Source organism: Ochotona curzoniae, unplaced genomic scaffold (genome assembly GCF_017591425.1).
Source record: "Ochotona curzoniae isolate NIBS_2020 unplaced genomic scaffold, NIBS_Ocur_1.0 scaffold_461, whole genome shotgun sequence".
NCBI lineage: Eukaryota > Metazoa > Chordata > Mammalia > Lagomorpha > Ochotonidae > Ochotona > Ochotona curzoniae.
Genome location: NW_024467120.1, coordinates 3,818,591 through 3,833,689, shown reverse-complemented (window position 1 = coordinate 3,833,689; position 15,099 = coordinate 3,818,591). Strand labels below are relative to the sequence as shown.

The 15,099-nt window shown below is 44.5% G+C and overlaps 1 protein-coding gene across 3 annotated transcripts in view; it reads left to right on the top strand.

Moving 5' to 3' along the window:
• ATXN1 (ataxin 1) overlaps nucleotides 1-15,099 on the top strand; it is a 435,014-nt gene that overhangs the window by 100,110 nt on the left and 319,805 nt on the right. For all 3 annotated transcript variants that reach the window (XM_040967749.1, XM_040967751.1, XM_040967752.1), the window contains one exon: nucleotides 13,133-13,259. The gene's annotated coding sequence lies outside the window, so the exon portion shown is untranslated. The remainder of the gene's footprint in view (nucleotides 1-13,132; nucleotides 13,260-15,099) is intronic.

Genomic DNA, 15,099 nt, shown 5'->3' with positions numbered 1-15,099 from the left:
GTCAATATTTGAAATATACAAAAATGGTAACATCAGGAAATGTGACTAAGAAGTCAACGCACACCACACCCTTTTCCCCACCTTTGTGGTTGTTGAAAATTTCCACCAAGAATGATGTATGCAAAAAAAAAATGGGGGTAAGCTCTCAGGGTTAGGGTTCAGAAGAAGGCAAATGTGTGTGAGTCTGCACATCCAACAGTAGAGCTTGCAAATGGGAGCTGCATATCCAGGGTGGAAAAACTACTGCATTCCCCCGCCAGGAGCCATGGGTGTCCTTCTCTTTCCTTAACTCTGTCGAGGTTTGAAGTGATCAAGAGGTAATCTCCTCCTGGCTGTGTTTCCTGCAAACGCACAGACCCTCCTTGCACTGGGGCTGTCTGTCAGAAAGGGGTGTTGTACAAGGCCTGTGCAGTTGCAGTTGGATATGCTATGGAAGCTGGTTGTTGCTCCACTCGCACTGTACCATTTTATACGTATGGTGAAGCCCAAGGTTTCAGAAAGTTATTATGATGTCAAGAAAATTAAAATGATTCTGGGCTCCCATATCCTGTAGTCTGTGGTTCAGATATTCATTTTCATTAAAAAAAAAATAACAACACTCCCTGCCAGTGTGTGGCATTCATTTTGAAAACAGAAATATACAGAAAACTTGCACCAAACTTGGAACCACAAGTAATAATGCCTTTAAGAATGGCTGAACTTTTTGAAATGGCAAAATATAACGGATTGCTGGGTATACCCCAAATCCATCTCTTTAATCCCATAGTTGGGTCATCTTTCCCACTTTCTTTCTCGCCCTAGGACAGAACTAATTGGTTTTTTTGCTGAGAAAGTTGCAAATAAACCCACCTGAAAATTCTCAGTGAACACCAATGACTTCACTATATCAATCGCTCTTCTTTTAATAGGAACTAAAATTTCTAGGTAAATCACATTGCTCGTTTTGCTTAACCTAAGGACCTAAGAAAAAGAGGCTTTAAAACAAAATCATTGTAAGTACATGTCTTCGTTCTTCAGTTCTCCCCAAAATAGAGCAAGGTGGGAGTAAGGGTGCTGGTGTGTAGTGGGCACAAGGCAGAGTGGTCTAGCATTGCTACAAAAAGCACTGGCTGCTGGCTGTCAAAGATGAAGTGCATGACATGTGGCCAGGGAATGCTCAAGGAAGCCCACACTGATGAGTGACCTTGCCATCCAGAAGCGCTCTGGGGGAACACAGAGCTGAAATTCTGGAAAGACAAATGTGTAGACATCAGAAATCCAAGTGAGAGTGATAAAGAAAGTATTCAGTGTGTTTATAACTGATTTGGGGTTAGCAGGAAGAGAAATCATGGGCAAAGCCACTAAGATGGACCATGCGGTAGGAGGATCTAAGATTTAGAAAATGCGAGACCGGGGTGGCCTTCACCTCCTGCTTGGCCTCTGGTGGTGGAGCCTTGGAGATAACTGGCATTTCCACTGACCTTGTTTGCTGAATGTGCTTTTGAAGAAAGAGATGAGGGCTGCGGGCTGAGGGTGCCTGGAATTTTGTTTACATGGCTTGATGATGAGTCCTGAATCTTCGTGACCTTAAACGTCCCAGCAGCCAGCAGGTGTCCTTGGAATGAGAGGAGGCTTTCCTTGTTGTAGCCAGGCGGCTCTGGGAGGCAAATAGATAGAATGGCGCATCAGGATGTGCTGTGAGCCAGTTCATCAGGCAGCTCTTGCCTTTGAAACAAAATGAAAAGGACATTTCATGATTTTGGAATAGCTGCCAGAAGAATCCAGATTACTTGAAGTTCAGAAGACTCATATTTGGGAAGGACTCAGCAGAGGAAGGAGCCGAGAATCTTGGGTGTCAGACAGAGTTTGGAGTCCGGAAGCTACTAAGCTCTTTGAGTGTGTTATTTAGTGTTTCCATTTCCTCATGTGTTAAAAAGAGGCCATCTTGCCATCCAGAGATCATGAGGTTTAAGTGTGATAATGTAGTTGGGTAACTTGATATCAAACATGAGCCATTATTATTGTACATGTATGTGAATACCAGTTTTGTTCGATAATTCCTTTGGGCTCCTTTTAAATACCTAGTGGTTTATAATACACACTTATGTCATGAGTTGATTTCACAGGAAAAGATCCTTTCCAATAAGTTTCAGGGTTCTTACCTATTTCTTCTCTTTAGTTAAAATATATCTTTACTAGACGGCTAAAGGCAGGCTACACTGGAAGAAAGTGCTATAGAATAGACACAAATACACATTTCTCCTGGATTGTTGTGTGGTAGGATCCAGGTAAACTTTGTTTCTGTCACAGCTGACCCTCTTCCACTGTCCCCTGGGGTCTATGGCGCGGTCATGGCCAGGTTCGCCAGGTGATTCTTCCTGGGTGGGATGCAGTGGTCCTAGGAAGACTCCAGGTTAGACCGACAGAAGCCACAGGCTGAAAGCAGACTCGGGGCCCTGTGTGAGTGTTGGTGGGCGGCATCTGCCGAGGGTTAGAGGTACGATGAGTCACAGCTCTCGCTAAGAAGCCCCAAGCCCTTTGCGTGGTGGCGGCGGTGGTGGTGGGGCAGTCTGGAAGGTCAAAGCTATTTTTGTGATCCTACTGAGACCTTATTTGCCTGCATGAAGCTCATGGTCTCACAAGTGGGGAGCTGAGTTTTTCAGAGGCCCTGTGATGGTGGGATGACATTGTATAATGAAATATATCAGTTTTTGGAGACATGTGTAACCTAGTGACTTGATACTATTTCCTAGGAGATTAGGATTTTCTGCTACAAATACATAATGCGTGTATGGACGAAGATTCCCTCCAGAGCAGAAGACTGCTGAATAAACTTTAGTAGAAAAGGACAGCAGTAGCTTACTGATGTGTTTTGGTTTGCACACGATCATTGTCCTTGGAGAAACTGTCGTGTGCCAAGTTTGGGTGTGATACAAAAATAGTCACAGTTAGCTGAGGATGGAGGTCTGATTTCCATGTGTGTCAGCCCCACCACGACATATTCCAGTAACTTGAATTCAGAGACATGTTTGGTAAATGACCTTTTTTTTTTTCAACTAAGCTGAACATGAAAGATATGCTGTCTTTAATAATATGCAATGGATTTATTCATATGACATTAAATGAATGAATGCATGTTTTAAAAACACCCTCACTTTTTATTTCAAATACAGTGACTAGTGCTAAGTTTAATCTACCTAGGGAGCACAGAAGGAATTTGAGACTAAAAATTTATTGGTTTATGAATTTGTGTATGAGGGTGTATTTAGACCAGTGTCCACTGGTTGCTTATTTCTTCTGGGAAAAAAAAATATTCTGTGGTCAAATATTTTTTGGGGGCAAGCTACATGTTTTTTTCCTCCTTTTATTTACAGCACATGTTACTAGAAGGGATCTTCCTTTTATCACATGAAAAAAAAAACTTGTTTATTTTTGTGCAAAAAAATGTGAAATTCATGCAGTCATCACAGTACACAAATTTTTGTGCCCTTTTGAAAAAGCTTTCTTTGGAGCCAGCATTGGTGCTGTCCTCACACACAGATTCCACCTACTGTCCCAGCTGCTCCACTTCTGATCCAGCTCCTTGTTAATGTCCTAGGAAAGCAGTGGAGGATGGCCCCAATGCTTGGTCTGCTGCCACTTGTGAAAGTCTTGGATGAAGGCTTTCTGGCTTTGATCTGGCTCAATCCTGGCCATTGTGGCCATTTGGGGAGTGGACCAGCAGTATGGAAGATCTCTCTCTCTCTGACTCTCTCAAACTATGATGTTCAAATACATGAGTCTTTTTTAAAGCTTGTTTTATTTTGAAAGTTGAGAGAGAAAGAGCGAGCTTCCATATTTGCTGGTTCACTCTCCCAGGGCTCCATCCATCTCTCTCACGTGGGTGGCAAGTGCCCAATACTTGAATCATCACTTCTTACCTCCTAGGATGCACATGAGCAGGCAGCTGGATCATAAGCAGAGCAGGAACTTGCAGCAAGTGTGTTTATTTATTTATTTTTAAAGATTTATTTATTTTATTGGAAAGGCAGATGTACAAAGAGGAGAAGAGAAAGAGAGGAAGATCTTCCGTCTGATGATTCACTGTCCAAGTGGCCACAGCAGCCGTTGCTGCACCCAACTGAAGCCAGGAGCCAGGAACTTCTTTCCGGGTCTCCCACACGGGTTCCTGGTCCCAAGGCTTTGGGCTGTCCTCGACTGCTTTCCCAGGCCACAAGCGGGGAGCTGGATGGGAAGCAGGGCTGCCGGGACTAGAACCAGCGCCATATGGGATCCTGGTGCATTCAAGGCAAGGACCTTAACCTAATGGCTATCATGCCGGGCCCAGCAGGTGTATTGTGAGATGCAAGCATGCCAAGTGGCGGTTTACCCACCCTGTGAGTTCTTAAGGACCACTCCCACCCCCGCCCCACATAGGTGATTTTCATAATTAGGATATCAAAAGAAACATCGTTCAACCCCAATTCCCAGGGCTCTTTTGTTGGATCCTGATATATCAGATCCCTTCAAAAGTGCTCCTCAAATTTATTTCAAATCTTTTTTTTGTTCCCCCTTTATTTTTAGTGCAATGTTTCCCAGTGAAAAGTGACTTTGCATTACACATATAGCTACTGTATGCTATCGTCTCCCAAATTTTTGAAAATAAAAATCAAGATCTATCAGCTCATTTCCTTGAAATACCTATTTTATTTAGAGGAGGGCTTAGAAAAGTCTACCAGCTAATTTGACTGATTTTTTTTTTCTTAAAAAACAAACAAACTCAACCCTGATACCCCATCAGACTATACGAGTTTGCTTATACACTGCAAAGCTGTTTCAACTTATGCTTCCTAACTCGTATGTTTTTCAAACTCTGTTTTAGACATTGTTGTATGTTAATTAGTAGCATCTGTTCCTTGTGTCATATGACAAAATAATCTCATCCCCACACAAATTGTCCAAATTACAGGTTAAGTGGGAGCAGCCGAGCTGTTTAGCTGTTACTACTGTTTAGTATTTTTAAATGACAAAAAAAAAAAAAAAGAAAGAAAAGAAAATGCCTTTGGTAAGGTGTCACATGCTTTTTAAAAACAGTTGCTTTGGATAACAAGAATTTTTAAGTGGCTGGGGGTTTTATTTCTTTTTATGAGTGTTTCCATTTCTTGCATTTTCACTGATTGGCGAATACAGTCCTTACGGATAAAACAAAAATAGAGTCACACGTTGGTGTCTCCGGGACCCAGGATCCTCTGTGGTTGCTGAAACCCAGGGTTGCTCAAGTCCCTTACAAAAAAATCGTATATCATTTGCATAGGATTACCTCTACCCTCCTGTATACTTTAACTGTTTCCAAATTACCTTTAAGACCGAATACAATGGTAAGTGCTGGTAAATAGCTGAACCCACAAATGCAGAACTGTTAGCTGGGAAGAGGGTCAAAAACCTCTCTGGCTGCCACCTGGCGGGTACTATCTTCCTAAGATGAATTCTGCTGTAGTTTGTGTGGAGACAGAAATCTAGAACTTTCTTTTGCCTTCTCTGCTTCTCGTGACTGTGTCACCCAAAGAATGGAAACATCTTAATTTGCCATGATGATGACTGGGACAAGAGTCGCTGTATTTTGTATCACTCAGAGACTTTTGTTTTTTTTAATTTTTGGCCTTGCCATTTCCTGCAGAAGTGCTCCATGCTGTTTGAGTCCTTAGTGGCTTTCCATTGTCAACTAGCAATTGATTTTTCCCCCTTTATTTTGAAAAACGCAAACAAATGACTGGGTGGGGGGTGTTATATTTCGTCTTGTTCTTTTCCTTGCCGCCGCTGAGTGCCGTGGCCCCCTCCTCGTACCCACGGCTTCACTCTCTACGGTTTCAGGCACCGTGGTCTGAAAATAGTTGATGCAAGATTCCAGAAAGAAATGATTCATGAATCGAAGTGAGTTTTATTACAGTGTATCATTGCACTGGTTGTTTCATTATTAGTGATTGTTTTCAATCTCTTCCTGTGCCTGATTTAGACATTGATCTTGAACGTAGCCATGTGTGTGTCGGAATAACGCGGTGTACAGGGTTCGATACTATTTGGGTTTCACAAATTTACCCACTTTGGACCTTGGAGCTCATCTCTCTCAGCTAAGGGAGGTAACTGCAGCTTTGGTGTAGGAGGCTGGGGGCAGCTTGAGATGCTGCATCCTGCTTCAGAATGCTGGTTTCAATCCTGGCGTCTCTGCTTCCAATTCAGGTGCCTGCTAATACATACTGGGGATGGCAGCAGATTGTGGGCCAAGCTCTGCATGGGGAGACCAGTTGGAATGTCTGGCTCCTGGTTTCAGCTGTTCTGTGTGCTTATGAGAGTGAGTGAAGAGTTGGAAGACTTGTGCTCTGCTTTTCAAACAGATGAACATAAAGTGTTCAATTTTTTTTTTAAGTTAACAGAAAAAAACACATGTATAAAAGAAGTTTGGTGACAATGCAGATCGTATCTTGCTTATGTCAATCATACGATTTTGGCACTTTTCTTCAGTGAGAGGTGAAACCTCAGGGATGCATATCTAAAAAGCAGAAAGTGGGATCCTGGGGGTGGGGCGGGGGTAAAGACATGCAGTGGCTGAAAGCAGTGCACCTGCAGGGGAAACTAAGCTGTGAGGGCAAACAGGCTGAACTTGAACCACACCTCTACCATACACCAGGTGCCCTCCTAGAAAATGCATTTTGCGAATAAAGCTATATAGGGATTTCAATTTGTTTTTAACACCAAAGAAAAACTGATGTTTTCTGCAAGCTTTCAAGCATTTCCTCTTATGTGTGATGTGTAAGTGAACTGGATGGGACTGTTTGCCCCACTGAAGGTGTCCTGGGAGGTTCCCAGAAAAGTATTTTCTGTACCATTCCTATCTCAATTCTGTGGATGGGTCACCAGCAGCCATTGTGAGCGACTTAGCACAGCAAGCACTGCTCGGCTCTCCGTGTCAGTGAGTGGAGTGAGCACCCAGGTCTTTGCTGAGATATCTCTGGCCCCAGACTTTGTGTGAGGTAATCCAGAAGCTGATGGACTGGGATGAAGGATGGGGTGGAGCCAAAGTGGATTTCCCCCCAAACTCATCACGCACAGGGATGCCAGTGGACCTCAGTCCCCAGCCATGACATTGCTCCATGAGGCTGTCAGGGCTTGGTCAGCCTGAGGGAGTGGTCAGCCTCTCTGAGGGTGAACAGTTAGGAGAAAATGCAAGTGGACCTTCTTGTGGTCCATTGCTTTTGATGCAGTCCATTTGCTAGAAGTGAGTCCTGGGGTGGGGTCCACACTCCAGAAGGCAGGGAAATGGGCCCCTCTCAGAGGGGAACCTCTGCTTCCTGGGATGGCTTCATGCACATGTGGCAGTGGGGTGCACTCCGCTGTCCTTAGGTTCCGCCTGCATCTGGGAAAAGCTCTCGGGCTCCCCTGGAGAAGGGCAGCTCCTGGATGGCCGCCTCCCCCACTGTCCTGGCTGTCTTCCTTGGGGATGATGGGCTCAAACCTTGGAGCATCCTTTGCTCTGCTCTTTCGCAAGTACAACTATCTTGACTTTCCTCTTGCACTCAGGACTTGCCCAATTCTTAGCACCTCCACCTCGGCCCAGGACTCCTTGTTCACAGATGCGGCCTTTTTTAGTTGTTTGCAGAACTCTGACTGGCTCTCCATATTCCATCTGGTCTCCTCACAATGTATCCCTCACATGACAGACCAAACAGTTCCTTAAAACATGGTATTGCTCCATTCAAAATTCTCTTGGTCTCCTCATTATATTTAAAATCTGAGCATCAACATCTTTACAAAAGCCCGCAATGCCTTTGATGCTTATGAAACTGTATTTGTTGGGACTGGTGTTGTGGCATCATGGGTTAAACTGCCGTCTGCAATGCCAGCATCCCATATGGGCTCTGGTTTGAGTTCTGGCTGCTTCGCTTCCAATCTGGCTCTCTGCTAATGCTCCTGGAAAAGCAGTGGAGGATGTTCCAAGTGCTTGGGCTCCTGTACTCACATGAAACTCCTAGCTTTCACCTAGCCCAGCTCAGGCCATAAGGACCATTTGGGAAGTAAATCAGTGAATGGACCACCCCCTCACCCCACCCCGGTAACTCTGGCCTTTCAAAGTAAGCAATTAAAGAGATCTTTAGAAGTCAAAAGTTTTAAAAAAGAATTTTAATTTCTGAGCATTTTTGTGTAAAGTCGTACAGATGAATGATAAAGACAGCATGGTCATATACTTGCCTGTGTAAGGGCACACAGTGTCCACTTCTGATGGCTGTGCTTACAGTCCTTCAACTTCACAATGGTGCAGAGATCATCAATGTCCTGCCGAAATCGTGCTTGGAATTTTGAGCTCAGATCTTCCCCCCACCCTTCCCCAGGGATGATGGGAGCAGTCAGCCACCTGTGCTGTGTATGGCTGAGCTGAGCGGCTCATATGGTTCTGTAGGTTCTGTGATGGGTGCAGCTGATTGCTGGCAAGCACCTCTTGTCAGGTTAATTGACAGCACACAAGACAGTGGTAAAATGTCCCAGCCTTCCTACTTGCTCTCATGCCAATCAAGTTAATTGAATGCACAAAACTGGCACCAGAGGCCCCTGATGTGTGCCCTACCCCTCATCCCTTCTAAGCAGTTCAAGGTCCGGGAAAGGCTCTGCAGGCTCTGCACTTGGCCCCTCCTGCCTCCTCTTGTACTACGTTTGGCTAGTTAACTACAGGGAAACTTTGGGCCCTTATAGCTCCCTTCCTGTCTCCTGCACTTAATAGTTGAATGTATGAAAACTTTGTTCTGTACAGCTCTCAATCTAATTGGAGGATGAGACCTTAAAAACCCCTCGCATCTGCTGTTAGAAACCCCTGACCTCTGCTGTATGGCACAGTGGCTCCTGGAGTGTAGTGGGAACAGCTGTCACCAAGCTTGGGCAATAAAAGACTCCTAACATCCTACATTGTATCTGGCATGATTTCTCTCATGCTCCGCAACAGTTTCAACATTTGAGGGTTTTACTGGACAATAAATTGAGGAGCCTCGTGTGCTATGAATCGAGAATTGATTTTCTCTATGGTGTGAGGTAGGGTTCACATTCCCAGCACCATCTATGGAAGAGAATACACTCCCATGTCTGTCACAAACCTCTAAGTCTCTTCCTCTGCAGGAGGTGCCTCCTTGTTGCATTTTAGAAGGAAGATCTACCTGATAAATGGATACAATTGGTTTTTTTGGGGGGCAGGACATCTTGTTTTGTAGGGTTTTATTTGGTTTGGAATATTGAAATACATGTTAAAAAATATACTTGTTGTTTGGTTGGTAATTAATGATACAGAATATTTACCTAAATCCATCTATTTGATAAGTTGGGAACTAAGTCTACATTACTGACCATGGTTTGGATTAAACAAACAAACAAATATGCAGGTGCTGCAAAGCTAAAAGTCTCAGGGTTCCTAGGCCCCAGTTTTCTGGCTCCAGTTCATAGTCTAGACTTTCTGCCTGGTAGTTTTCAGGGAATTATCACCCAAATGCCTGTCAAATTTGAAAACACTGTAAAGATGTCATCTGGAGTGAAATCTTTGCTTAGATAGCCAAGTTTCACATATTCAAACAAGCGAGGATATTGCAAAAAGTTCATGAGGAAAATAGAATTAAAAGATACATTTATTTTGGTGCAAAAATGCAGAATCCTTGCATAGTTTTTTCATAATATACCTTTTCCATGAATGCCCTCCAGGGAAATATCCTCTTCCCTGAAGATTCTAAGGTCATGGGCATGCCTTTTTGTGGGCTGAATTTTTGCCCTTAGCTGTGTAAACAGGGCATCTTGAGCTGACGGCCACAGTGAGTAGACCATGGGACCCCACCTGTTCATTTTTAGCAGCATGGCCGAAGAAGGAAACACTTTGAAATTCTCACTGGAGAGAGATGTGTACATTTTTTTTAGTGGTTTTCTTCTGATACAAGCTGTCTCCTAGCCATCACGGGATGTGTGTTGGAGGGTCAGCTGTAAATCCCACAGTGCATCGCTTCTAACCCCTGACTTCTGCAGAGATGGGGGAAATGGAAAAGAGTGTCACTTCGATGAGGCCTCACGTTCTCTGTTCGCCTTGGTGAACAGTGTCAACCTGGTCCTCTCCAGACACCTGCCTCTGACAGCCAGTGACATTGGCATCATTCTGCCCCTCCCAAGTAGCGTTTGCTCCATGACAGGTGACAGAAATAGTCTCATCCAGGAATGAATTTCTTTCTAAAGGCAAAACAAAGCAGAGAAAGAGAGAGTACGCTGAGGAAATGCTACGCTACTGAGGAACTTTTTGAACAAAACCACAAGACAGTACATTCAATGACTTTCTCTCCTTCAGGAGCCAGCCAACAGTGATTCACCCCGGGGTCTAGGAAAGTACATATTAACTCACTGTGTGACTTTAAGAGGTGCCATTTACCCTCCTGAGCCAACAGGCTACTTTGCAGATGTTAGAATTCATTAACACAGACTCCTACTTCTAATTCTAAAATCCGGAGATAGAAAGTTGGCAAAGAATAAAGAGGAAGGCGGTGAAAACTTTATGATAAAGAAGATTGAGGCCAGCCCATCATTTGTACTGGGCCTGGATTCTTCTCCCTCCTCCTCTTCCTCTTCCCTCCCCCCTTCCAATTTCTGTTTTTACCAAGCTGGTAAGCTCGAGACAGTCTGTGAAACTTTGAACTTCCTGGCTTCTGTTGATTTGTGTCAATATTTTACTGTTACTCATGTGAGTGGGAGCTGACATACATCTCTTGAAAACTTCTCAAGAAGCTAATAGAATCCTCACAGTCCAACTTTCCCGTGGTTATCATAACATCGACCATAGGAAAAAGACTTCTATATTCAGCCCGCCGCTCTTCCAGCTACACTGCAATTTAAAAGTGCTAAACCCACTTGTTTAAGCCTTCACCAAGAGACACTCCCTCCTCTTAGAGAGTCATAAATGTCCACATGGATTGAGCCACAGATAGACACAAAGTCCTTTGCAAAGATATTGACAATTGCATAAAGTTGTGGCTTTGGGAGACTTTCAAAGGATCCATAGTTCTGAGAGCAACCTGGAAGAGACACACATGTGGACACCCCCTCTCACAGTCGGGGCATTGGATGGAATGGTGACTGCCCAGGACCTTGGGAGTTTTATGGAGCTTAGAGTGACAATCGTGATGTGGCCATGGAGGGTGACTGTCTTCCAGGGGGCTTTCCAAGTGGATGGGGAAGAGCTCATTGAAGGCTTACAAAGCAGTGGATGTCTGTCGGAGTCTTGCTTCCAGGCTCTCAGATGACTCTTGTCCACTGGGGTGCATCTGATGGAATTTCAGAAGGAGCCAAGCCACCGCTTCTTACAGCCTCTTTGTGGGGGTCCTCGCCAGCTGCCCCGAGCTGGGGCCAAGAGGCATGCCTGCTTCCACCACGGCTTTCCTACTCAGGGTATGGAGTAACTTCTGCTTGCCAGCCTGGATAGAGAAGATTTTGATGAGATTTAATAAAAAATAACACCAAAGGAAACCCAATGACCTATTTAAAGTGCAAAATAGAAACTTCCTCTCCCATACTTGACAAAACTTTTTGTTCAAATCCTAATGGCCCTTTATTTATTTTTTTTTTTTAAGTTTTAATACAGGACTTTTCACGAGAGAAATTCATATTCAGAAAAAATAACCAGAGAAGTTGCAAATTTTTTTCCATTTATTTTAGATTTTCATTCCATTTCCATGATTTTATGAAGCACCTTTTATGAACTGGATTCAATCTGAGTCTTCAATGGCAGAGCTAGTTGAACTTTCTCTTTCTGTTGAGATTTATTTATTTTTCCTGAAATACAGAGTAAAAAAAAAAGGAGGGGGGTGGAGAGAAAGAAGAGAGATATCTCCCATTTGCTGATTCACTCATCAAATGGCTGCAACAGCCAAGGCTGGCCTGGAGCAAGCTGGCCCCTGGAATTCCATCCAGGTCTCCTGGACAGACAGGAGGGGCCCAGGGAGCCTAGCCTTCTTCTACTGCCTTCTCAGGCATGACAGCCAGGCGCTGGATTAGAAGTAAAGCAGCTGGGGTAGGAACCAGCACTCATATAGGATGCTGGCACCACATGTACTAGGCTAACCCATTGCTCCACAATGTCTGTCTGCCTTTTATTTTTTTTAAGTGTGTTTATTTGAAAGGGAGACAGAAATGCAGGCCAAGAGTTCCGTCTTCCAGCTTAGTTCCACAATGCCTGCAGTAGTCACTCCTGGGCCAGGCTTTAGGCAGGAGCCAGGAACTCATTCTGTGTTTCCTATATGGCTGCCTGGTACCCACATTCTTGTGCCATCACCTGCTATTTCCCAGGATGCACTTCGGCAGCAAGCTGCAATTGAAAGCACAGTGTGGACTAGAATCCAGGCACATGGTTAGGGGACCAAGGCGCGCCCTCATCCCGTAACTGCTGTACCAAGTACCTGCCTCTTGATATTCATTTGAACCAAAACTTTCTGCAAGTTGCACCTTTGACCTCTGCACGTTAGACTTTTCAGTTGCCAAAATGTATTAAATCTATTTTTAGGTTTCAATGTTGTAAACAGATATCATGTGTACTATCTTGCATAAAATCCTAGATCTGCTAGCAGTCTGCTAATGCAGGTGCTGGAAAGCAGAGTGACGGCCCTGGTGGCTGGCTTGCTCCTCCCCCTCCAGGATCCCCTGACCCCCAGGATACCCAGATTGAGTTCTAGACCCCAGGCATGGGCCTTCACAAGCCTCTGTGGGGAGCGGGTGGCCCTGCTGATGGCTGCATTCTCTCTTCGTCTCTGAAATAAACTCATTCCATCAAGAAACATTCCCAATCAGAAAGTGATTTCAAAAACAAAAGCAAAAAATAGGATGCATTTAAAACATGTTTTTATTCTGATGGTTGCACTTAAAGTTTTGTGAGCGAGCTCTCAGTTTAGAGACCACCTTGTTTTCTTTCTTCTTCCCACACTCCCACATCTGGTATTTCGGGGGGTGCCTTATGTAGCTAAGATGGGCGATAGCTTCATTCTGGTAATTAACATGCTTGTTTGAGGTTATAAAATAGCTGTTTGAGAAAGCCCAGGGATTTCCCCTGAATATCTACTAACTGCTTGAAGTGGCATTTTCTGTCTGACTTGGTGCTTTGTTTTGTTTGATGTAGCATCCTGGGCCATCATGTAAGAGCCTGCTTTGAGGCCTCCCTGGGAGTGCTGTCACAGGCCGTGAGCACGAGGGGCAGGAGTGGACCCCAGCCCGCACCGAGGATCCTGAAACACAGCGCCTCTCTGGTGAGTCATCTGAGGGCCTTGGCATCTGGTGGCGTTGATGTGGTGTGTACCAGGGTCTTATTCAAGAGTGCCAGAGTTTCTCCCCAATCCCACACACCAGGACGTTTGAGAACATGTTGTTCCAATACCAGATTTACTTTGCATGTTTGTATCTGAAGTTTGTGCAGGAGTAGAATCTTGGCAGTATGCATTGTGGTTAGCCAGACCCAGGAAGACCAATATCACCTGTCTTCCCTTATTTGTGGAAGTTAATATGCAGGGAGCCTAAAAACTATGGAGCTGGGGCGTGGTACAGTAGCCTAGCGGCTAAAGTCCTCGCCTTGCATGTGCCGGGATCCCATATGGGTACCGGTTCTAATCCTGGCAGCCCTGCTTTCCATCCAGTCCCCTGCTTGTGGCTTGGGAAAGCAGTGGAGGATGGCCCAAAGCTTTGGGACCCTGCACTGACGTGGAAGACTTGGAAGATGCTCTAGGCTCCTGGTTTTGGAATGGTGCAGCACTGGCTGTTACAGCCACTTGGGAAGTGAACCATCGGACAGGAGGTCTTCCTCTCTCTCTCTGCTTCTCTCTGTATATCTGCCTTTCCAATAAAACCAACCAACCAACCAACTATGGAGCTGTCATATCACCTGATAGATAGTTCAAGATACTGCTTCACTGAATGACACGACGAACCCGACAGCACACCCTTCTCTCCCCATGTTTGACCATCATCACGGATCCTTCATGTTGTGGAACCCACTATCTTTGTTTTTAAGAAAGCGTGTGTTTGTGTGTAAGAATGCAGTAGCTACATATGAAGCAAATGCAGTAAAATGCTTACGAAAACCTTGGAGAAATAAAAGACCACCCACACACACATACACTCACACTCGCACAATGAAACTTCAGACAACTTAAACACACCAACAATGAGGTATATGGGTATGCACGGATTTTCAAAACTTTTTGAACTTGAACACACTTATTTATTAATTCCGTTTTCCACAAGCATTTTGAAGAACCCTTGTTTCTTCCAGATATACAATTTTAGGTGAGGTATGAGTGGGCACTCACACAGGAGGAGGTAGTCGATTTCTTCTGCCGACAAGTTTGTTAGCCTGGGGTCAGGTGTTGCAAAGGGCCAATGGGAAAGGCAGGTAGGGTTACTGAGTCCTGTTCAACAAATTTTGATTGAGTGATTTTCCTTTAGCGCGAGCGACACTGCTGTAGTCTGTACATAGTGGCTGTTTCCTCGATTTGTTTAGTCTTTCCTTCTCCTCAAACATGGATTGTTTGTGCTGGGAATCTTCCAACTTCTCCTCTTTCTTTTCTTTTTTTCATGAACTACATAATAAATTGTTATACATTATGGTCCCTTCGCCATGCTGTAGAACCCTAGGCCTTCCTCTGCTCTGCCTGCGTCTATACCAAATAACTTCTCAGTAAACTTCATGCCCCGAGTGACACTCTTGGCCTGGGGTTTAAAATCCAAACACTCTAGACTCTACGTGAATGTTAAAAAAGATTTTAAATGATATTCCAAATTAATTTAGACATCAAGGGACATCTTTCCAGCCTAGTCCGTTCTTGTCATTTCCTGGACACAGGCTCTGCCAGTGGAAACTCAATTTAGTCCTACCTGTCTGGGTGGGCACACAGACCTTACCCATCATCTGCGGATGGCTCACCTGTAAAAATATGACCGTGTACCTTAATGATTTTCAAGGTCTCTTTCAAATTTAAAATTCAGTGCCAACTAGTGAAAGTCATTGAGCACACCCTTTACTTCTTACTCTTCATTAGCCATCATCTGTGGAAGAGCTCGCTGGGCCAGGCAGTGTGGAGGAAAGGTGGCCCA